Source organism: Natator depressus, chromosome 13, assembly GCF_965152275.1.
Source record: "Natator depressus isolate rNatDep1 chromosome 13, rNatDep2.hap1, whole genome shotgun sequence".
NCBI classification, from domain to species: Eukaryota; Metazoa; Chordata; order Testudines; family Cheloniidae; genus Natator; species Natator depressus.
Window position 1 is genome coordinate 372,792 of NC_134246.1, and position 22,546 is coordinate 395,337.

Genomic DNA, 22,546 nt, shown 5'->3' on the forward strand with positions numbered 1-22,546 from the left:
AGTTATTTCAGTAGAGCTGCCTTAGCCCTCTCTGCCGGCACTGGGAATTCACCACCAAACCGCCAGAGAGGAGACATTCAAGCCCTTGACAATGGGGCAGAGGGGAGGCCCAGCTCTGCTCACCACTAACCACTATTTCCTGTGCTTGATCTGTAAAGTACTCAGATGTGTCCCCTGCCTAGGCGTGCACTCACCCACCCCCCGTGCCCCCTCATCTGCCCCCTGCCTAACAGGGCTATGCCGTGGAGCTGTCCATAGGTCCGTTTTGCACTGGGAAGGGGTGTGTTTCACTGGCGTTCACCCCAGGAACTTCTCTCTGCCTGCCCGGCCTGTGTCCCATGCCCCAAGCTAGCGTGTGCTGGCTCACACCCCAGCCAGTGCCTGGTTTCATGGCAAGCTGCATGGCACAGGCCCTGTGTGGAGTGTCTGGTCACCAGATGCAGGAGCAGCTTGCAAGGGCTGCCAAGCTCAGGGGCCAGCGCTGCCCAGGCCCGGACATGCAGTGAGTCCTGTGAGCTGGGTCTGCCCAGTAGGGGGCACTGGGCGGGGTCACGTATCTATCACTTTCTCCAAACTGACTTTCTTTTCTATATCATTTTGGGCTAAAACTGATAAATCAAGGTGACTTTGGGGAGAGAAATATTTCCTGTCCCAGGATTTGCATAATTCTGGCTGGCGATATGATAATGATGTTTGTTAAAGACAGAACACTATAAATTAATACCATTAAGTTGTTGCTGCAAAATGCAAAGCAGGTAATTTACAGCAGGCGTGAGCAACAGTGTCTGTGAGTGCAAGAGACCGGGGAGCGGGCGGAGCCACGCAGGCAGGCAGTGGGGAGTCAGGGGCCACTAGGGTAGGGGTGTGGTACGAGCTGGCTTTGTCAGGCTGCTCATGTAGGGCTACGGGCAAGCCAGACCCACGCAGGGAGAGCTGGCTTCTTCAGTCCCATTCCCCCACCCGGCCACCCCTGGGGGCTCCTGAAGTTCTGCCCCTGCTCCTGTCCCTGGGAATTTCCTGCTGCTCCCACCGCTCCTGTCCTAGTCCTAGGAAAGCAGCAGAAATGCCCAGCTTGGGCTGCTAAGTGGGTGCCTTGGGGGAAGGCGGAACTTAGGGCAAGGGGCCCCTGGAGGACGGGGTGTGCCTGGGGAATCGTTCTGGGCACCTGCCCCTTACTTGCCTCAGGGTAGTGTAAGATGGACAGCCAGCTCTTCCTGCCACCCGGGGATACCGTTGCGGGGACCTGGGCGTCTGGTTCCAGCCTCAGCCCCCTTTACGCCCATCAGAGCTCAGCGCATAGGCTGGCTCATTCAGCAGTGCCACTGGCAGGCTGCAATGAGGAGGAGTGCGCTGGGGACTGGAGTGAGATGCAGAGAGCGAGCGACTTTGTCTCCCTTGTTTCCTAGACAGCTACATTCTCTGTGCACTCCTCCGGCCTTGCCTGCCGGACCCCGCTGGAATCCCAATGCACCGTTTACCTTTGCAGCTGCACGGCTTTATGCAATGGGAGCTGCTGCGCAGGGGCTGTAGCAGGATTTCAGGCTAATTGGATCCTCGTTTAGGCAGGTGGCAGGGTTAGAGCAATAGTCCTGGGAACCAGGCAAGGGACAGGAGCATCCAGCGTGGGGAATCCGAACCATCCTGGCCCACATGGGGATCCTCTGTCTCCCAGCCAATCCAGTGCAGGGGTCCCCAGGGGAGTTGGGGGGAGAGGCCTGGAGGCAGGAGGCATCCCAATCTGCCCCCCACCCCACATCCAGAACTGACTGGCTCAGCTTGGCTACCTGCACAGTCACAGCCTTTGGTCTGAGTGCAGCCCTCAGAGCCCGGATCTCAGACCCTTCTTGGGCCTGAGGAGTTCTCAGTGCCTCCTGCTGACCGCAGGCAGGAAGGCATCACCTGGAGGGACCCAGGCATGAGCAGCTACTGATCCTAGGAACATCTGCCCCCACTGTCCTGGCTTCTGGCTGGGAGCAGTGCACGGCCCCATCCTTGTTCTCTCCCCTACTCCTGCCAAATTCCCAGCTTTGACTGAGAGCCCATCGGGGCAGGAGCAGGATTCACCTCATTAACACAGATTTTATAAACCTTTCCTCACTTTAATTGCAAAGCACTCAGACTGCCGGCACTGCCGGTAATGGCTCCATTTCCACTGGGCGGGCCAGGTGTGCGAGCACAGACATAATGAGTGTGATGCGTCGCTGAGTGTATGTGTGAAGCTGCAATGTGTGCGTGTGCACGGGAGAGTGTCATGAGCAGGCGTGTGGGGTACAATGTGTGTGTGCACACCATCACGTGCTCTCTGTCCATCACAGGTGCTGCTGCTCACTCAGCCCTGTGCAGCTGGGCCGTGCTATGGTCCCCTCCCTAAGGGGATGGGGAGGAGGGCTGTATGGTACCACCCGCTGAGGGGAACGGAGAGGGAAACTCTAGGGTACCACTCTCTAAGGAGAGCAGGGGAGGACTGAGGCCAGGGTCATGCCGGGTGTCTGTGGAAGAGCAGGGACCTGAGCCCAGGTCTCCAAAGTCCCAATCTACCCCCTTCAGCACAAAGGCAGCCTCCCTCCCTGAGGTGCCTGGTGTAGGGGGCAGACACGGTGCCCATCCGCCCCCTAGAAAGTGAGCTGCGTTGCCTCAGTTCCCACTACCAGCGCTGCTGTTGGAGAGATGGGATCTTGGATCAGGGGCAGAAGGGGGTGTCATTGGCTGGGCTGCCTGCTCGGCCAAGAAATTGTCCTGGGGAGGAGAGGGGGCTGCCAAGTGTTCCTGGCACATGCGGCAGGGCAGGGCAGGCCCTGGTCAGTCTCATGCTTGCTCAGACAGAGAGAAGTCCAGACCCACCTTTGGTTGTGCAATTCGCTAGAGCCTGAAGGATGGCGGGGGCTGCTGCCTCCTCCCCCTCTCTGGTGTAAACCAAACCTGAGGGAGGCGCCTTTGCCACTAGGCTCAGAGCTGGTGCCGCCCATGAGCCAGGTCCCCCAGAGACTGGCCACAACAGCAAGGAGCTATGACACCCTCTTAACGTACAACCTAGTGGGGGCCCACGGGGGCCTGGGCAGGGCTGGATTTTCAGTTAGGCACAGTAGGCACGTGCCTCAGGGCACCAGTGTTCTAGGGGCACCTAAAAGTTAAAAGTGAGTTAAAAGTTTCATTTTTTATGGCAAACACAAAGGTCAGCTGTAGGCGGGGGAGGGCAGGGGCTGAAGATGCTGTGCCTAGGGGCATGTAACGCATAAATCCGGCTCTGGACCTGGGGCGAGGCCAGGAGCAGAAGGAGCTGGTGCCTTTGCTGTGGTGGTTTTTGCAGGATCTACGTTTATTGTTCAGGCTGGTGGGGCACAGGAATCACCGAAGCTCAGACACAGGGTTTGGTGGTATTCGGGGCAGGGGGAACTGTTCTCTAGCAAGCTCTCTGAGCTGGAGCCCCTTCCTGTGCCATGTTGCCCCAAGTGATCTCAGGGCAGTGCTGGGAGTCCTGCCAGGAAGGGCGAGAGGCCCTTGCTGCCTCCTTTTGCTGGTATCACTGATGATGGCATCTCCCTCCCCCACCTGCCGGGGGACTGTGCCCTGCAGCACAGGTGCTGCCTTCCCTTCACATTGCCCCCAGGCTGGGGGAGCCGCAATAGGAGCCAACTTTGGCTTTAAATCCTCTGCCCTGTCTGCATACCCAGCTCCAAACATTAAACCTGAGCCCACAAACCCCCAGGGGTCCCTGCTGCACCCAAGTGCTCTGCCTTTCATCCCTGAGCCAGACCCTTCCTGCTGCAGGCTGCTCCATCCCCTGTGCTAGGACCTCCGGGGGGAGCTGGGCCTGGCGCTGGGCCTGGGCAAGGGTTGGAAGGTGGAAGATGCAGCCTGGTGCTGGCTGGTGGCTGGAGCTGGGCCACTGCCCCCTCTGCCTGCCCTGTGCATTAGCACATCTGCAGAGGCCCCTGCTCTGATCATGACAAGGGGAGGGGCAGCAGTGACAGATAAAAGGGCAGGGAGGGGGGAGGTCATGGCTGCTCCCCCAGCACCAGCAGCTGCTGGGGGCGGGGGTATGCTGCAACTCAGTGACTTGCACGGCAGCATCTCATTGTTGCCCTGTGTCAGGGGATGTTCAGAGCAGTGTGTCGGAATAGGGCAGTATCCCTTTAAACTGTTGGTGAGACTTCGAGTGGTACTCACTGTGTTCTAGGTTTTAGAAGCTGCCAGAAACCATTCAGAGCAGTAGTGCTCTGCCTGGCTACGCCTGGCATGTTTGTGTGTATTTATTACATGGTTAGATGGGCCCCGGCTGTGCCCAGCCAGTTCCATCACACGGGTCTGGGTGTGTAAATAGTACAACCAAAACACTGCTCCCACAGCCTGTGCCCCTCAATCCTGACCCACAGCTCCCTCCTAACCCAGCCCTGGGCTCCCCGTTCCCTAGTCCTGCCAAAGGGCCACCTTCTCACAGGAGCCCAGATTTTGCCTTTCCCACTGATGAAGACACTCCAGATCCATCCAGCAGGCAGGACAGGCTGGGGCAGCGTTTCTGACCGTCAGCAGTATCTGTCCGGCTGGATGAAAGCTGTGAAAATGCAAAGAGACTTGCTAACCAGGCTGCTGCTGCTGCAATTCATGGTTTCTTTTCCCTCTTGCTCCCATCCAAATGTTAATTTTATGGAGGTCTTTATAAATCTTCCAGCCTTCCCCTGTCCACGGGCTACATAGATTTCATCTTGTTGAGAGGTGACACTTCTGGCCTTTGGTACCAGGCTATCAATTTAATGCGCTGAATGTAATAACAAAACACAGGACCATATTAACTCACAATTACTCTGCTGCTCCTTCCTTAACCCTTTCCACACTGGTCTGAAAACCCCCTTGCCAAACAAGTGCCTCACCCACTCCCCGTGCAAGGCGCTTGAGCATCAGGGGCAGCAGCAGAAAGGTCAAACTGCCTGAGTTGGCCCCAAGGCTGGAAGCTTTGGGAGCCAGCTTGTGCCCTCTGCAACCACCATCCCATTGAGGGGAAGATGGCACAAGCCTCTCGTCACCAGAGCCAAAAGTCAGCATGTGCCCCTCTGAGGGCATGTCCCTGGGTGGTCTCCCCCAGCCTCTTTCCTGGAAGAATCACATAGTGCTGTTAGTCACAACTAGCAAAGGAAATGGGACCTGAGCCCTCCTGTCACAAACTGGCATGGAACGGCCATGCTGCCTAGCCCACCCAGGGTCCGACTTCGGCCACTGAGCAGCATTGGCATGCATCCTTAGCCGCTGCCTACGCGATGAACATTGCGCCCTCGCCCAAAGCCAGACTAACGCCTCCCATCAGTACAGGGCAGTGAGCTGCAGGCTGGGCAGCATTGTGGTGACTGTATGAGGTGTAGAGTTCACGCTGTCCTGCCCTGTCTCTCTGTCCCCCGCTGATGTCCAGTGACGGAGCAGCCAGAGGCCCCAGCACTATCCCAGACCCCTCTCCTCTGATGTCATTTCAACAATAAACCCATCTACAGGTGTCTCCCTTCCAGGACTTTGTGTCAAAGGCTTTTCCATTTCCCAGCACCCAGTTAGCCCCAGACTCCAGGCTCATCTGGATCCGCCCTGAGCCCTTCTAGATGAGTAAAGTGCAGCGCTACCCTGCTGGCCAGGGACAAAGCCGGAGGGGCTGGCATTTGGGAGCACCACGCAGGCTGGAGCACGGCTCTTCCGTTTCCTCACCTCAAAGGCTGCCCCCAGACGCTACCTCGGCTCACCTACCTGTATGCTGTGCTCGGCTCTAGGGTTGGCTCCTGAGCGCAGGCCCTGCCACTGCCGGTCACAGGAATTCGCCCATGGGCAGCGCCAACAGGTGCGATGTATACAAACATTCTTGAGACTTTAACGGAAAGCTGCAGCTCTTCATCCCTTTTGGCCCAGGGCACCCATCCTCCCCCCGTTCCTCCTGGCTGTGGGTGACCCCCCAGAGCTGGGTGTCACATCCCTTGCTGTGTCCCTAAGCGGTGAGATTGCTAGGGCAGGCATGGCCTCACTGTGTCTCTGCGGTGCTGATCACATAGCAACAGAGCCAGGCAGACAGCCAGGGCCTGGCCCTCACCTGCGTCCCTGTTAGGCCTGTGTCTCTGGCCTTGGGTACCGTGCCCCCATTATCAGCACCTGCGTACTGCTGTCGGGGAGCCGGCCTGTTGGATCTTACTCCTTTCTTAGCTCCATCCCTTGTGGCCTAGTTCAACCCCGTGTGTCACCCTGAGTGACTCCCCTACCCCAGTGCCAGATACCGGCCGCAGCCAGCCCCTCACCGGCCCCGCTCAGCCGTATGGAGTTAGCTGTGTTAATCTCCCCAGGACTCCGTCCCTGCTGGGGGCATCTTTATTGCTCTTCCTCAAACTCTTTCCAGTGTGGCTTGTGGCTTGTCCCAGCATCATCCCCCTCCCCCTGCCTGGTTCCACCCCTCCCACAGGTGCCAACTTTCTCCAGTTGCAGCCAAACAGCCCTAGGCAGCCCCAGCTCTGTGCTCGCCAGGTGGAGAATGCTGAGAAGACACTAAGAGTCCAGGGCCTGGCAGAGCAGAGCCAGCTGTGGGTGAGCTCAGGGAGCTTTCTGCCAGCCCTAGAGCTGGGCTTCTCAGGGACCGGGGCAAGGAGGGGCCATTGGCCAGGGGAGAACTCGCACTGAGCTGAAATTCAGCTCTCCCTTTGCCTTTGTTCATGTGTGCTGCGGGCGTTTCAATTGTTAAGCCCTCAGCGTCCCGCCCTGAGCTGTCTGTCTCAGTCTAGTCACCCCAGCTTGGCTCTCGGGGGAGAGCTGGGAAGGCTGTGCCATCCTGATAGCTGCCTGCCTTGTGCCCAGGGTTGTGGATGGACACTGTATCAGACCTTTGGGGAGGGGGCAGTTGAACTGTGGGTTGGATGGAGGGCAGCTGTGTCTGGTGCCTGGCTCCGCAGGCTGGGCAGGTTGCTGTGCTGTGGCCGTGGGCCCAGTGGCCAGTGCTGTGGGGTTGGAAGCGACTGTGGGGGGCATAGTGTAGATCTGACTACTGGGTGATCTAGGCCTGCCCTGCCGTGGAGCTGTGCTGGTGCCAGAGCTGGGGGTGGGGTGGGGGATTTTACTGAAAGGCTCAGTGAGGACCAGCCGTTTGGACTCCGCTTAACACCATTTTAACTCTTGGCGTGGAAGCCGCTTTTGTGCCCGTTTTTTCTCACCATTGGGGTGAATGTGCCAGGGCACGGGGGGCTTCTGGGGCAGCAGCCCTGGGCCATGGAGACACCAGGACTCCTGGTTGCAAATGCCTGGGGCAAGACCCAGTTCCAGTCGAGCTGTCAATCTGGGAGCAGGAGCAGATGGATGCGGAAAGTCTTTACATTCAGCACATGATCAATACTAAACCAATCTGCTGGAGTCTCTTATAAGATTATCCCGGCCTCGTGTATCCAGTCATAAAAAATCACTCAGCAGCACGCTGGGGAGAAATGCAGCAGATCCTCTCTGAGAAGGCACAGAGCCAGAGTGAGGGACTTCGCAATTGTTTCTTGCAGTAAATAATTCATCCACTTTACATTTCATTTTATTGGGCTGTTCCCTCCCCCCCCACCCCGCTCTCAGCTCCTTCCTCCCAATTTCCTTCTCCTGTCCTGCTTCTTCATACTCTCTTTAATTTCTAGTCCCCCACCCCCAAGTGTCTTCAGAAAGGGCCTCAATCCAGGTTGAATTTAGCATTATTTATTAGGTGCATCGCCATAGTGCCAGAGCAGGAACCCGATGTGCAAGGTGCTGTACAAACAACTTAATCTGATCATGGCTCCAGCTCTCCCAGTTTCTCTCCCTGCCTAGGAGATGGGATCAGATCCTGCTAGAGCCTGGCTGAGCCCTCGTCTCCTGGGCCAGTCTCCACCCTCGCTCCCTGGGCTCCCTCGCCCCAACACTGGTCTTGATTCAATGCCAATAAGCATTATTAATACAAATGTCTGGAATGTGGTGCGGATGCTAATAGTATTTCTGTACTAATTAGTAACCCTGTTCGAACAAACTCTCTTGTAACAATATAAATTATCAGCCTGCCAGCCACGGAGCAGGGGGCTGCAGCTGAGACACAGACAGAGCGGCAGTTAATTGGTGGGAAGCTTGCTTTGTGCCTAATCACAGAGCAGGTAAATCCCTCGGCAGCCACCCATCCCGAGCTGAGAGCAGCAGTGGAAACTGCTGCCTGGCCTAGCCCCCACTTCCCCCTCCACGTAAGGAGGGATCCCTGGTCCTGGGGGAGCAGCAGATTTAGGTGCTCGCCATGGACGTAACTTGGGTGCATTCTACACTGGGGCCTGAAACTGATCACATGCCAAGATGTCCAGCTGGCTCCACTATGCCCTTGTCACGGAGTCCCCGGGCGATGCTCTGGAACTGCTCCCCATGAAGCCAGGCAGGACTCTGGGGCAGTCTCCTCTCTGGGAGCAGCCTGTCTGCAGGACACACAGCTCACACAGCTTCCACCTTCCTGGGTCTGACCTCGGAGCATTCAGCATCCTCTGCCCTTCCATGCGCTTCCCACAGTGAGTCCGCTCAGGCGGGGTCTTGGGGAAGCCAGAGGGTCCTGCCCCCCAACTCCGCAGTCCAACGTGACTTTCAGCCAGCCAGTAAAACAGAAGGTTTATTAGGCGACAGGAACATGGTCTAACACAGAGCTTGTAGGTGCAGAGAACCGGACCCCTCAGCTGGGTCCATTTTGGGGGGCAGTGAGCCAGACAACCCGGTCTGCACTTCACTCCATGTCTCCAGCCAGCCCCAAACTGAAACTCTCCCCAGCCCCTCCTCCTCTGGGCTTTGTCCCTTTCCCGGGCCAGGAGGGCACCTGATTCCTTTGTTCTCCAATCCTTTAGCTCTCACCTTGCAGGGGGGAAGGGCCCAGGCCATCAGTTGCCAGGAAACAGGGTGTCGGCCATTCTCTGTGTCCAGACCCCTGCACACACCTGCCCTCTAGGGCTCTGCAACGATCATACACCCTTACCCCACCACTTAGATACTTAAGAACTGCCTAGGGGAAACTGAGGCACCCCCACACTATTCAGAGGAAACATTAAGAACAGTCCCGCTTCGTCACAGCCCTCTGCCCATAGGATTGCTGGGGATTGCACCCAGCCTATGCACTAGCAAAGGCTGCTTTGGCTGCAGCTTAGGGGTTAAGGTGCCATCGACCCTGGAAGAGGCCAGGATATCCATCCATCCATCCCTCCCTCCCTATATATGTCATCTATTGTGACAAAGTTCCTGTTCCACCTTGGTGGGTCTTGCGCTTATTGTGGATTTGCTCACCTTGGAGCTTCACGGCAGCCCTCAGCTTGGCCGTTTTCCTGAACTCACAGTCCAGGTCGACGACTCCTGTGTCTGACCAGGAGTTGGGAGGATCTGGGGGAACCCGGGCCCGCCCTCTACTCCGGGTTCCGGCCCAGGGCCCTGTGGAATGCAGCTGTCTAGAGTGCCTCCTGGAACAGCTGTGCGACAGCTACAACTCCCTGGACTACTTCCCCATGGCCTCCTCCCCACACCTTCTTTATCCTCACCACAGGACCTTCCTCCTGGTGTCTGATAATGCTTGTACACCTCAGTCCTCCAACAGTCCGCGTTCTCACTCTCAGCTCCTACTGCCTCTTGCTCCCAGCTCCTTACACGCGCACCACAAACTGAAGTGAGCTCCTTTTTAAACCCAGGTGTCCTGATTAGCCTGTCTTAATTGATTCTAGCAGCTTCTTGATTGGCTGCAGGTCTTATAATCAGCCTGTCTGTCTTAATTGTCTCCAGAAGGTTCCTGATTGTTCTGGAACCTTCCCTCTTCCCTTACCCAGGGAAAAGGGACCTACTTAACCTGGGGCTAATATATCTGCCTTCTGTTACTCTCCTGTAGCCATCTGGCCTGACCCTGTCACACTGTCTATTAATTTCATCAAGTGACCCACTTCCCTGTTTACTTTCTCCACACCATTAATGATTATATAGACCCCTATCATGTCCTCCCTCAGTCATCTCTTTTCTAAATTGAACAGCCCCAGTCGTTTTAATCTCTTCTCATGGGGAAGCCGTTCCATCCCCCTAACGTAGGGGCTGGAACTAGAGGTGCTGTGGGAGCTGCCGCACCCCCTGGCTTGAAGTGGTTTCCATCATATCCAGGATTTACCACTTGCTTCAGTCGCTCTTAGCACCCCACTGTACAAACTGTTCCAGTACCCCTGCCCCCTAATAATTTTTGTTGCCCTTCTCTGTACCTTTTCCAATTCTAATATCTCTTTTTTGAGATGGGGCAACCAGATCTGCACACAGTAGCCAAGGTGTGGGCTGACCATGGATTTGTATAGCGGCATTATAATTTCTGTTTTATTATCTATCCGTTTCCTAATGGTTCTAACATTCTGTTCACTTTTTTGCCTACTGCTGTGCATTGAGTGGATGTTTACAAAGAACTATACACAATGACCCCACGATGTCTTTCATGAGTGGTAACAGCTAATGTAGACCCCATCGATTTGTATGTATAGTTGGGATTATGCTTTCCCATGTGCATTACTTTGCATTTACCACCATTGAATTTCATCCACCATTTTGTTTCCTGGTCACCCAGTTTCGTGAGACCCCTCTGTAATTCTTCAGTCTGCTTTGGCCTTAACTATACTTATTAATTTTGTATTTTCTGCAAACTTTGCCACCTCACTGTTTACCCCTTTTCCAGATCATTTATCAGCATGTTGAACAGCACTGGTCCCAGTACAGTTCCTTGGGGGGCCCTGCTATTTACCTCTCCACTGTGAAAACTGACCATTTATTCCTACCCTGTTTCGTGTCTTTTAACCAGTTACTGGTCCATGAGAGGCCCTTCCCTCTTAGCCCATGACAGCTTACTTTGCTTAAGAGCCTTTGTGAGGGACCTTGTCAAAGGCTTTCTGAAAGTCCAGATACACTATATCCACTGGATCACCCTTGTCCACAAGTTTGTTAACACCTTCAGACAGTTCAAATAGATCGGTGAGGCATGATTTCACTTTACAAAAGCCATGTTGCATCTTCCCCAACAAATCACGTCCAGCTGGGTCTGATCATTCTATTCTTTACTAGAGTTTCAACCAGTTTGCCCGGTAATTGCTGGGATCGCCTCTGGAGCCCTTTTAGAAGTCGGTGTCACAGTAGCTATCCTCCAGTCATCTGGCACAGAGGCTAACATCAGCGCTAGGTTACGTACCATAGTAAGAAGCTCTACCATTGCATATATGAGTTCCTTCAGAGCTCTTGAGTGACTATGGTCTGGCCCTGGTGACTTATTTCTGTTTAACATCAATTTGTTCCACTCTTTGCACCAATATGGCTGAGTACATCTGGCATCTGGAGCAGTTTAGGGCATGAGTGACAGATGTCAGGCTTGGGCAGAGCCCCGCCTGCATGGGCCAGGCTGGCCCCAGGGACTAGTGTGATACCTCTCTCCTGAACCTCTGGGTGAGAGGCACCAACCAAAGGTACATTCAACTACCAGCTTCCCATCCACCAATTTTCTTATTAATGTGGTCTCTTTTCCATCCCATTTCTGCACCTGAATGGACCAGGCAGAGCTGTGGGGCTGGACAGGGTGAAGTAGCCAGGAAGGGTCGAAAGGCACATGAGCAAGGGGGGATTTGAAGAGGGCCAGGGTGTGGGCTCTTTTGAATCCGCCTGCAGCTGGACAGGGTGGCTCTGTTCTGTGCTTGTGCAGCGCATGGTGCCCTGAGGCAGGGGCCAGGCTCGGACTCTGGCCTGGCCCCAGTGCCTTGCTGGGCTGGCAAGAGAACCAGGAGCACTGGGACGTGGGCTCAGCTCAGCTCTGACACCAACTGCCTTGACTTGGCCCTTCCCCTGTCCTTCTCCAGAGGGGGCAATCCCCCCCGCCCCCCGTAAAGCACTTGGAGGATGGAAAATGCTGCTGAGTGTTACTGGTCCCTGGAGCCCAGGTACTGTGGTGAGGGGCGCTCGAGAGGCAGCAGAGCGCTGGATAGCTGGACTCCTTCCTCCACAACAGGCTGCCTCAGGACGACACCTCCTCCAGCGCCGGGGGGCTTTGTGGAGCCCAGCCTGCTCTAAACCTCTCAGAGTCCCACTACCTGAGGCAGCGGCAGCCTTGCCTGGTTCTGGCCCAGAGCGCTGGAGGGCTAGGCCCAGGAGGCAGTGCAGGTCCCCAAGTGTTGCCACAGCCGGGGTGCCAGGAAGCACAGGGCACCTGAGACATACGCTGCTCCTGGAAGGGAGATGGGTTCTGGCTGCTGCTGCTCCCTGCCCAGGAGCCTCTGTCTGCAGCATGCATGTAAAATGGGCTTCATTTCAGCAGAGCTTCCTAAACATGCCTGGGGCCCAGGAGCTACCACACTCACTCCTGGCTGTGACTTGCTCCTCACTGCGCGTCAGAATCTCTTGTTGCTGGGGTCAGGTTCTTCCTTGCTAGGGGAGAAGTTTTAGCTCCAGACAAGCTACTTGCTGCTCAAGGCCAGGTAGGATGCATTGCTCAGTGACTAGTGGCTGGCAATCTGGGGCCGGGGCCATCTGCAGCCTGCCTCCTTCTTTTATCCAGGGGTGATGTTGGCTGGGTGCTCAGTCCAGCCCCTCAGCAGCCTGGGGGTGATGGGAATGGGCACCTGGCACATCATGTCTACCCTGAGCAGTGTCAGCCGGCGGGTCTCGTCCTGGTGTTTGGATTGGGTAAGCCAAGCTGTCACAACAGGCAGCCACAGAGCTCTGCGGCTCCTGCACCTGCTGCTCCCTCTCATCTCCTGCGTGTGCCAGGTGGGAGTGCAGCCGGGGGAGAGTACTTGCCTCCCGGGGACTTGGCTGCACCCTTTGATTTAACACAGATGCATCAGCATCAAAGCAGCTCAGCAGAGGCAACCTCAGCCGTGCACCAAGAGTACTCCAGCCGCCGCTGTGCTGCCTTAGGCTGGGAGAACTCCTGCCCATTCTTGCAGAATGATCTGTCAGCAAATGAGGGGCCAGGGCACAGTCCTCTCCACTCACCCCTGTGAGCCCGAAGGGGCTCCCTGATGCCCCCCTTTGCCCCCAGGCACCCAGCCTTGGGGTTACGAGGCATCAGGCAGGAGGGTCTGGATGTTAGCTGGCATCTGGCCCTGACTGCTAGAGAGCGGAGCACCCAGGCTACCGTAAGGCTCCATGGACTTGAACCGGGTCTGCGGTGCCAGGGATGGCTGACATTCCCACAGTGCCAGCAGGATGGCGTGCAGTGCCCCCCCCCATAGGCACTGCAGGAAGTACCACCCTGCCTGGGGCCTCTGATTGGCTAAGCATGCCGTTTAACCCTGGAGGGTGGCCCAGCAAGCTGTCTGGGCAGCCACAGATGTCTGGCTTGCTGTGACTCTGGATTGCACTGTGCCAGCTGATCTCCAGCTCTGCCCCGGTGCTTGCCTATTGATCCCGGTTTCAGCAACTCCTCTGACCCCTGCTTGCTGACCGCCCTTGATGGGTGGACACCAAGCCAGCTGTCACTGCTTGGCTGGACCGTCTATGCCCCAGTCCCTCACAGATGCCTCTGCAGCCAGTGGTGCACCATCTCTGGAAACAGGCCCAGGGTCTCCAGCTTCTCCACCCCGCGGCTCCCCATGGTGCCTGTCCCTTCGCTCATCTCCTCTGGCTTCCTGCCGTGGCTGTGCCAGTGGTGCGGAGCTGTGCCTGGCAGCCAGGCCAATGGGGTCTTCTCCCCGGCTCGGGAGGTGGGGGGACCTTCTCCCCAGACTCAAAGCTGACCTTGCTATAGGAGCGTTTACCTGGGAGGCTTGGGCTCTCATGCTCCTGGGCCTGTGGAGGTGTCCTCACGTACCGCCACCCTTCAGCGCCATGTGGGGAGCTGGAGCTGGCGTGAGAGCAGTGCCGAGTGCAGAGGAATTAGTCAGGCGGAGGCGACAGGCCCCTTTTGAAATAAGATGAATGGGCTGGAGTTGGTGAAAACGATTCTAATTTATAATCTGCTGCTTTGTGGAGCTCCCCAATTAATTCTCTGCAGATACATAAATAGGCCGTGTGTTTGTTTTACTTCAAACGTAATAAACATTACACTCTGTCCCTTCCTTTTGGTGCCGGTTCCTGTCAGCGGTTAGTCCCTGTAGCTAATTCCTCACACCTGTCTCCCCGGCTCTGGGGAGCAGGGCTGAGCGCGGGAAGGAAACGCCAGGCTCCAGGAACCTGCGGCACAGAGAGATAAATTGCTGATCAAAGGGCTAACGTGCAGCGTCTCTGCATATTTAGTCCCAGGCAAGGCAGCAGAGCCTCACTCAGGAAAGCGCTTTGTTCCCAAAGAGCCGTCTCTCCGGACAAGCTCTGTAACAAAGAACAAATGGGTAGGCGCAAGCCAGATCTCCCCAGAACAGGGGAGGGGAGGAGGGAGGTAGGCGCAAGACTCTGGTTATAAGAGCCGGACTTGCATCTCCAGCCTGCAAACAGCTGTGACACACCAGTGACATGGGACACAAGACCCCAGTGTGTTTTGAAGCATGTCACAGAGCTGACAGACAGTCATTCAATAGTGTATAATCCCGTCATGGGGCTGTTCTCGCCATGGGAACCATGTGAGCCAGTTTAGCCACAATCTGTAAAGGGTTAGTGGGGGGCTCTTACAGATTGTTGCAAAACTGGTTCGTTTGATTCACACTGAGAGACCAACCTCACAAACAGGCACTAGCATTGAACCCAGGGCAATCAGTGGCTGGGAGAGCCACACCCACTGGGAGATGCTTGTGCCTCACTTAGGCAATTTGGGGTCCGGAGTTGGGGGTCCTTGCTCAGGCTCCTAGATGGTCAGAAGAGGATGGTCCCTGGCCAGGCTGTCCCCAATTAATTTCCTGCCATCCCCTCTACATGCAATTAATTCCAATGACCCCACCCCATCCCCCTGCCCTTAGCATGGCCTATGGGTCCTGGGAAGTCACTGCTGATGGTGTCCCTCTCCAGGATGCTATGGCTGGTGGCCCTGCTGGGCAGGGACAGGGTTGGCTGGAGGTGCTGTGCAGAGGGTGTAGGGAGAGCTCTGGCCCAGAGGAGCCCACAGCAAGCATGGCGATGTAGCAGTGAAATGGTAGTGCCAAAAAGGAGTAGGGGGAGGGTGAAAGCAGTCAGCATGAGACCTGCCTTGGGACCTGATTGGCTCTGGGATGGCCGTGGGATGCTGCCCATTGTGCCTGGTATTGTCCAGAGTATAATGACCTTCCCAAGAGTGGCATTAACACTGCACACTCCAGCCCCATGGATGGGACGTCCCACAAGGGTTCTTCGCCTGCCCATGGCTCAGCCACAAGCTCATCCATCGCCAGGAAGCCTCCGGCTCCTGCTTTGGATTTTAAGATGAAAACGTAAGCAAGGAGATACAGGTGTGTGGGAGTGAGCCAGGCAAATCCCTGATGATTTGGCTTTAGCAACTCGATTACTTCTAGGGCCCTCCCCATCCTGAGACCTGGTGCCTCCCAAGTATTTATAACCAGAAATAATATCAGCACCCCCACACTGCTCCCTGTGTCCTGGTTCTGACCTGCAGCAGACAGGTCTCGATCAGCGTCTAGCCTGTGTGTGTGGAAGGGAGGCTTAGGACCAGGGACACACCTTGCTGAGGGAAGGCTGAGTTTCAGAGCTGAGTTTTGCATTTAGGTCTGACTGTTTCAAGGCTTCTCATTCGTCACCTTCCTATAACGCAGCTTTTTAGTAAACTCTTATCCATCTCTCTACTGCTGTCAGACTCAGATCCCACATTTGCAAGAGACAGTGAGCTTGGGCGTTATTGAAGCATTTTGTGTTTCTTTTGTCATAATGGCCCTCCTCCATACCTATCACCCAGACAAACAGTCATTCTTCTCTGTTATGGCTGTGAGCTCCACAGCCCAGGTCTGGCTCCTGAGCTCCACAGCCCAGGTCTGGCTCCACAGCCCAGGTCTGGCCCCTGGTGATGGTCTCCATTGTCACCAAGTCTTGCCATTTTATTGTGTCTCCTGATATTTGGTGTTTTTCTTAAAGCCCAAGCTCTGGGAATCGTGTGATTATGGGAGAATTTCAGTGTTCTCTCTTTTTCAGGTAATCTTTTGGCCCTCCTGGTTGCAGAGAAAAGCCTGAAAGAGCCCAAGTGCAGCCTGAATGCAGGAACCCCAAATGTATCATTTTAAAAGATCTTACGGTTTTTCGACCAATTGTGTGGGGTCGGAGCTGAGTCGTGATTTTTTGGTGTTGGCAATGCTGTCTCAACAGGGATCCAGGCTCAACCCCCGGAGGGCTTTAGCTATCAGGACAGAAACCTTGGACTGGACTCTGTCCCAAGTGATAAGCCAGTGTAGTGCCCTGGGGACTGGGAGATGCACTCATGCTGACATGTGCTGCTGAATAATGTGGGTTGCCATGGCCAGGGCTGAGTCTGCGAGCATGGGCGCTCAGTCTGCTTTAAGTGGCAGGCAGGCATGAGCAGTGCTTGGCCATTCCTTGCTCTGGAGCTAATGGGCTTACAGACTTCTCCTGCTTTTGCAGCTGAGCCTGGAAAGACCTACCAAATGGATAGCTGTGCAGTTAATCCCTCTGTGCCATGCCTATTGCAGCCATCTCTGAGTGCAGCTAAAGCTTCCTGCCCAAACAATCCAAGTTTTACCCCAGGTAGGGTGACCATATTTCCCTATGCTGAATATGGGACACCTGGTAAAATTACTCTTATTCAAGCAAGTTCAACGGCAATCAATTGGAACTATGCAATACAAACATTCAAATTAACATCAAGTTGACTGAGCCCCTGTTAAAAAGAAATACTGTGTAGTTGGATTCTTTTTATTTACTTTCTTATCTTTAAGGTTTTAGGGTTCAGATGGGGAGGGGTGACACACACACCCCTACTCCCTCACACGGGGAGAGGTGACACACACACACTCCCGTACACCTCTCTCACATGGGGGGGGGGGGGTGACCGACTGACCCGACCCTCCCTGCCTGGTGCTTTCCACTCTCCATGCCTGGCTGGAACCCCGGGACGGACCCACCTCTCCGGTACTTGGCGCTGCGTCTTCCCAAGGCAATACACGTGGGGGGGCATGCAGGTTACATGCCCCCCCCCCAGATTTCTGCCAGGGTTCACACCAGAATGTGGCCAGCAGCAGCCTTTGTGGGAGGGAAGGGATGGGAGAAGCTGGGGGAGGAATGACCTGGCCCATGTCTTCGCAGAACTCATCTTCCCTGTTCCCCTGTGGCTGGAAGCAGCTTGTCTCTTCCTGCCCGCACAGTGTCAAAAGGCACCTGACACCTCCAGGCTGCTGCTGGCCACCGACATAACCCAGCCACCTCGGGCTACAGTGCGGGCAGGAAGGAGTTAAGCTCTAAGGATAGTTGTCACGGAGTCCCAGGGCGGGCAATGCTCTGGATCTGCTCCCCATGAAGCCAGTCAGGACTCTGGGGAAGCCTCCTGTCTGGGAGCAGCCTGTTTTTGAGGCAAAAAGCTCACACAGCTTCCACCTTCCTGGGTTTGACCTCAGAGCATTCAGCCTCTCCTGCCCCACTCTGCGCTTCCCGCAGCAAGTCCGCCCAGGCAGGGCTCCTGGGGAAGCCAGTGGGTCCTGCCCCCCAACTCTGCAGTCAGACGTGACTCTCAGCCAGCCAGTAAAACAGAAGGTTTATTAGACAAGAGGAACATGGTCTAAAACAGAGCTTGTAGGTACAGAGAACAGGACCCCTCAGCCGGGTCCATCTTGGGGGGTAGGGAGGCCAGAGCCCCCTCTGGCCCTCTCTCCATTTCCCCAGCCAGCTCCAAACTGAAACTCTCCAGCCCCTCCTCTCCTTTGTCTCTTTCCCGGGCCAGGAGGCCACCTGATCTCTTTGTTCTCCAACACCTTCAGTTGGCACCTTTGCAAAGGAGGGGCCCAGGCCATCAGTGGCCAGGAGACAGGGTGTTGGCCATTCTTTGTGCAGACACCATCACACTGGCCCCCAGGGCTCTGCCACAATCACACCCCCTTATCCCACCACCTGGATACTTAAGAACTGCATAGGGGAAACTGAGGCACCCACACAGTATTCAGAGAAAACATTAAGAACATTCCCACTTTGTCACAGCATTGTGCACCAGGTCCCAGGGAACCTGACTGCAGGGTCTTCAGCAAATCCAGCCAGAGAGGTTGCTCAGCAGGGGAGGGTGCCTAGGGGACGAAGCAGCCCCGCATTCCCTGGGGGCAGGACCCAGAGCCGGGGTGTCTGTGGGGTGAAGAAGGTGCTAAGCCTCTGCCCCAGGGCTGCTGTGGAGCCTGCAGGGTCAGGACAGGAATAGGCTGGAAATCGCTTCCCCCCTCCCCCAACTCTAGAGCTTAGCTGAGGGCCGGAGAGGCTTCCCCATGCCAGCGCTGTGTGGGGCTTTGGCACATGCAGGACTTGGCTCCTCCTGGCCAGCGCCCTTGGCCGGAGGATCTTGGGCTTTCCTGGGGCACTGGCCCAGCCAGAGGCAGTGGGGGAAGGAAGGTGCCTGCCCGCCAGGGTGTTGGTGAGCTGAGCGCTCCGGCCAGGGGCTGGTTCTCCACACTGCACTGGGAGCGGGACGCACCCTGCCAGGGGGATATGGAGGAGCACTGGGGCTGGGGGGCGGGGCGAAGAGGCAAAGCAGGGAGAGGACAGCGCGAGGGGGAGCACGTAAAGGGCTGATGGGTGGGCAGCAGAGGTGACGTAACCAGCTGGCACCTGCCCGCGCTCACCTGCTGCTGCAGCTTGCAGTGCACAGCCAGAAACGGCCAGAAACGGGGCAGGGGGCTGGGCCCTGCAAACCCCAAGGAGCGTGAGAAATCACAGAGCAGCCATTTTTGTGGCTGAAGGGGAAAGGTGGCTTTGGTGGTTGTTTCAGGCCCTCCCACTTCAAACCTCTTGAAGCAGCAGCCCAGATGGCCTGTGCTCTCCCTCACCCTCCTGGCCTGCTCCTGAGCTCCCAGAGCAGGTAACAGTGGCTTACAGCTCTGGCACCTGGAGCGCTGGCCCCATTTCTTGGTGGAATGGGATGAAATGATAAAAGCAAAAATATTGACTAAATTCCAGGAGGAAGTTTCTGGGAGGCATCTGATCAGGCTGTGCAATGCCCAGGGGGAGCCCATGACCCTGGTATTGAAAACCCAACCAGGTCTTCAAAGGGTGGTGCAGGGACCCGCAGAGCCTGTTTGGGTTTCTTCGACAAGCTGCACAACAACCCTGCAGTGCGATGGGAGAGAGAATTCTGAAATGCAGCCCCCATGCGGTGGGACCTGGCAGCTGTTTAACAGCGCCTAGCAATGCTGCCCAAGAGTTAGGATGTGTTCACTAAGCGCAGTGTCTCCAAGGCCTCAGGGCTGAACCGTTGCTGGAGACAAACCCACCTGGCTCCACAGAGCTTTCTTAAAACTCATCCAGTTCGTGGCTTGTGAGAAGAGTGAGGTCATTTTGCTGAGTCCTGCGAGGACAGAAATGAGATGTCCCCTAAACCCCAGTGCGGAGCTGGAGCAATAGTCAGCAAGAGATGCATCATGCCTGTTCCTCTCACCTGGGACTCTCCAGCTCCCTGGTAGGAGAGACAGACCCTCTTCCTCTCCCCACAGCCCAGTCCCACTCCCTGCTGCCTTCTCAAGGTCAGAAGTACATAAATGACAGAACTTCTTCTCGTAGTCAAACCTGCCTGGAGTGAAACATGATAGTTCAAAGCACTGTGCAGCCTGCTGGGGGTGCAAACTTAATGCTGGCTGCGTGTAATGATGGGGCATTGATCGCTGGGCAGGGGGGTGGGGGTGGGGGTGGGGTGGCTAACCTGGTGCAAAGCTCTTGCCATCTCCAGAGAAAAGGGAATTTTAAAAAATCAATTTAGCATGTAACTTAATGATGAGATTGAGCACAGCCCAGACCCCCTGCATACTGGGCCTCTCACTCCCCTTCTGCTGTCGCTACTGGGCAGGAGACCTGGGCCTGCGACTTCAAAGGAACCTGCAGCCCCCTGCCACTGCCAGGTAGCAGCCAGACCGCCGCGGTAGCTGGTGCATTGCCCTGGCTGGTGCAGAGCCAGCCCTGTGTGGCGTGTGCCCGGTCCCCTCGCTGGTGCTGGTGGCACTGTGGCTCACTTGGCCCTGGAGGCACAGGAGCAGAATCGCTGATTGTCCGTGTGTGTGGGGGGGTGTCTTGCACTGCAGCAGCCGGGCCGTGGCTGCAATGGGCTTGGGTGAGCTCCGCTCCTAGTCTGTGGTTGCCGGAGCATTTGCCTGGCCTGGCCCAAGGCGCAAGGTCCCGCATTAGCTTCCCTGCGTTGGGTGCAGAGAAGCAGGCATCTTTCTAGTGGTGCTGCCGTCTCCCCACGGGAGGGATTTGGCTGCAGGGACTGGCTGTGAGAGAAGGGAGACAGGCCAAAGACTCTAACCTGGCAGCAGGGTCACCAACTGGCATATTGCCAAAGCTCTGGGGCCTGATGCCCAGTGTGCCACACACTAGTGCTGCCAGAAGAGAGGAGCCAAGGCTCAGGGTTTATCAGACCCCAACAGGCCTCCCTGCTGGCTGCCTGTCTGCAGGAATAAGCTACGTTCTCCTGCAGCACTGAGGAGTATGTTACTGCTGCCCCAGGGCTAGCTAATGTCACAGTCTCAACCGTATCCACTCTGTGTGTGTGTGTGTGTGTGTGTGTCGGGGAAGGGGTGTATGGGTGTGGGGGGTGTCTGGGCTGTATAGAGGGGTGTGTGTAGGTGATGGGTTATATGAGTGGGGAGGTGTCTGGTGGGGAAGGGCTGTACAGAGGGTGTGTGTGTAAGGGATGGGGGGATGGGTGGGGGTGTCTGGTGGGGATAGGCTGTAAAAAGAGGGGTATGTGTGGGTGATGGGTTGTATGGGCGTGGGGTGTATGGGTGGTGGGGATGGGCTGTATAGAGGGATGTGTGTGATGGGATGTATGGGTGGGGGAGTGTCTGGAGGGGATGGGTTGTACAGAGGGATGAATGTAGGGGATTGAGTATGTGTTTGGGGGTGTCTGATGGGGATATGCTATATAAAGGGGTGTGTGTAAGGGATGCAGTGTATGGGTGGGAGGGTGTATGCACAGACAATCCAGGAAGTTTTTGGAAAGTGTAGGGGACAATTTCCTGGTGCAAGTGCTGGAGGAACCAACTAAGGGCAGAGCTCTTCTTGACCTGCTGCTCACAAACCAGGAAGAATTAGTAGGGGAAGCAAAAGTGGATGGGAACCTGGGAGGCAGTGACCATGAGATGGTCGAGTGCAGGATCCTGACACAGGGAAGAAAGGAGAGCAGCAGAATACGGACCCTGGACTTCAGAAAAGCAGACTTTGACTCCCTCAGGGAACTGATGGGCAGGATCCCCTGGGAGAATAACATGAGGGGGAAAGGAGTCCAGGAGAGCTGGCTGTATTTTAAAGAATCCTTATTGAGGTTACAGGGACAAACCATCCCGATGTGTGGAAAGAATAGTAAATATGGCAGGCGACCAGCTTGGATTAACAGTGAAATCCTTTCTGATCTTAAACACAAAAAAGAAGCTTACAAGAAGTGGAAGATTGGACAAATGACCAGGGAAGAGTATAAAAATATTGCTCGGGCATGCAGGAGTGAAATCAGGAAGGCCAAATCACACCTGGTGTTGCAGCTAGCAAGAGATGTTAAGAGTAACAAGAAGGGTTTCTTCAGGTATGTCAGCAACAAGAAGAAAGTCAAGGAAACTGTGGGCCCCTTACTGAATGAGGAAGGCTACCGAGTGACAGAGGATGTGCAAAAAGCTAATGTACTCAATGCTTTTTTTGCCTCTGTCTTCACGAATGAGGTCAGCTCCCAGACTACTGCACTGGGCAGCACAGCATGGGGAGGAGGTGACCAGCCCTCTGTGGAGAAAGAAGTGGTTCGGGACTATTTAGGAAAGCTGGATGAGCACAAGTCCATGGGGCCGGATGCGCAGCATCCGAGAGTGCTAAAGGAGTTGGCGGATGTGATTGCAGAGCCATTGGCCATTATCTTTGAAAACTCATGGTGATCGGGGGAAGTCCCGGACAACTGGAAAAAGGCTAATGTAGTGCCCAACTTTAAAAAAGGGAAGAAGGAGGATCCTGGGAACTACAGGCCAGTCAGCCTCACCTCAGTCCCTGGAAAAATCATGGAGCAGGTCCTCAAGGAATCAATTCTGAAGCACTTAGAGGAGAGGAAAGTGATCAGGAACAGTCAGCATGGATTCACCAAGAGCAAGTCATGCCTGACTAATCTAATTGCCTTCTATGATGAGATAACTGGCTCTGTGGATGAGGGGAAAGCAGTGGACTTGTTGTTCCTTGACTTTAGCAAAGCTTTTGACACAGTCTCCCACAGTATTCTTGCCAGCAAGTTAAAGAAGTATGGATTGGATGAATGGACTATAAGGTGGATAGAAAGCTGGCTAGATAGTCAGGCTCAGTGGGTAGTGATCAATGGCTCCATGTCTAGTTGGCAGCCGGTATCAAGTGGAGTGCCCCAAGGGTTGGTCCTGGGGCCGGTTTTGTTCAATATCTTCATAAATTATCTGGAGGATGGTGTGGATTGCACCCTCAGCAAGTTTGCAGATTACACTAAACTGGGAGGAGAGGTAGATACGCT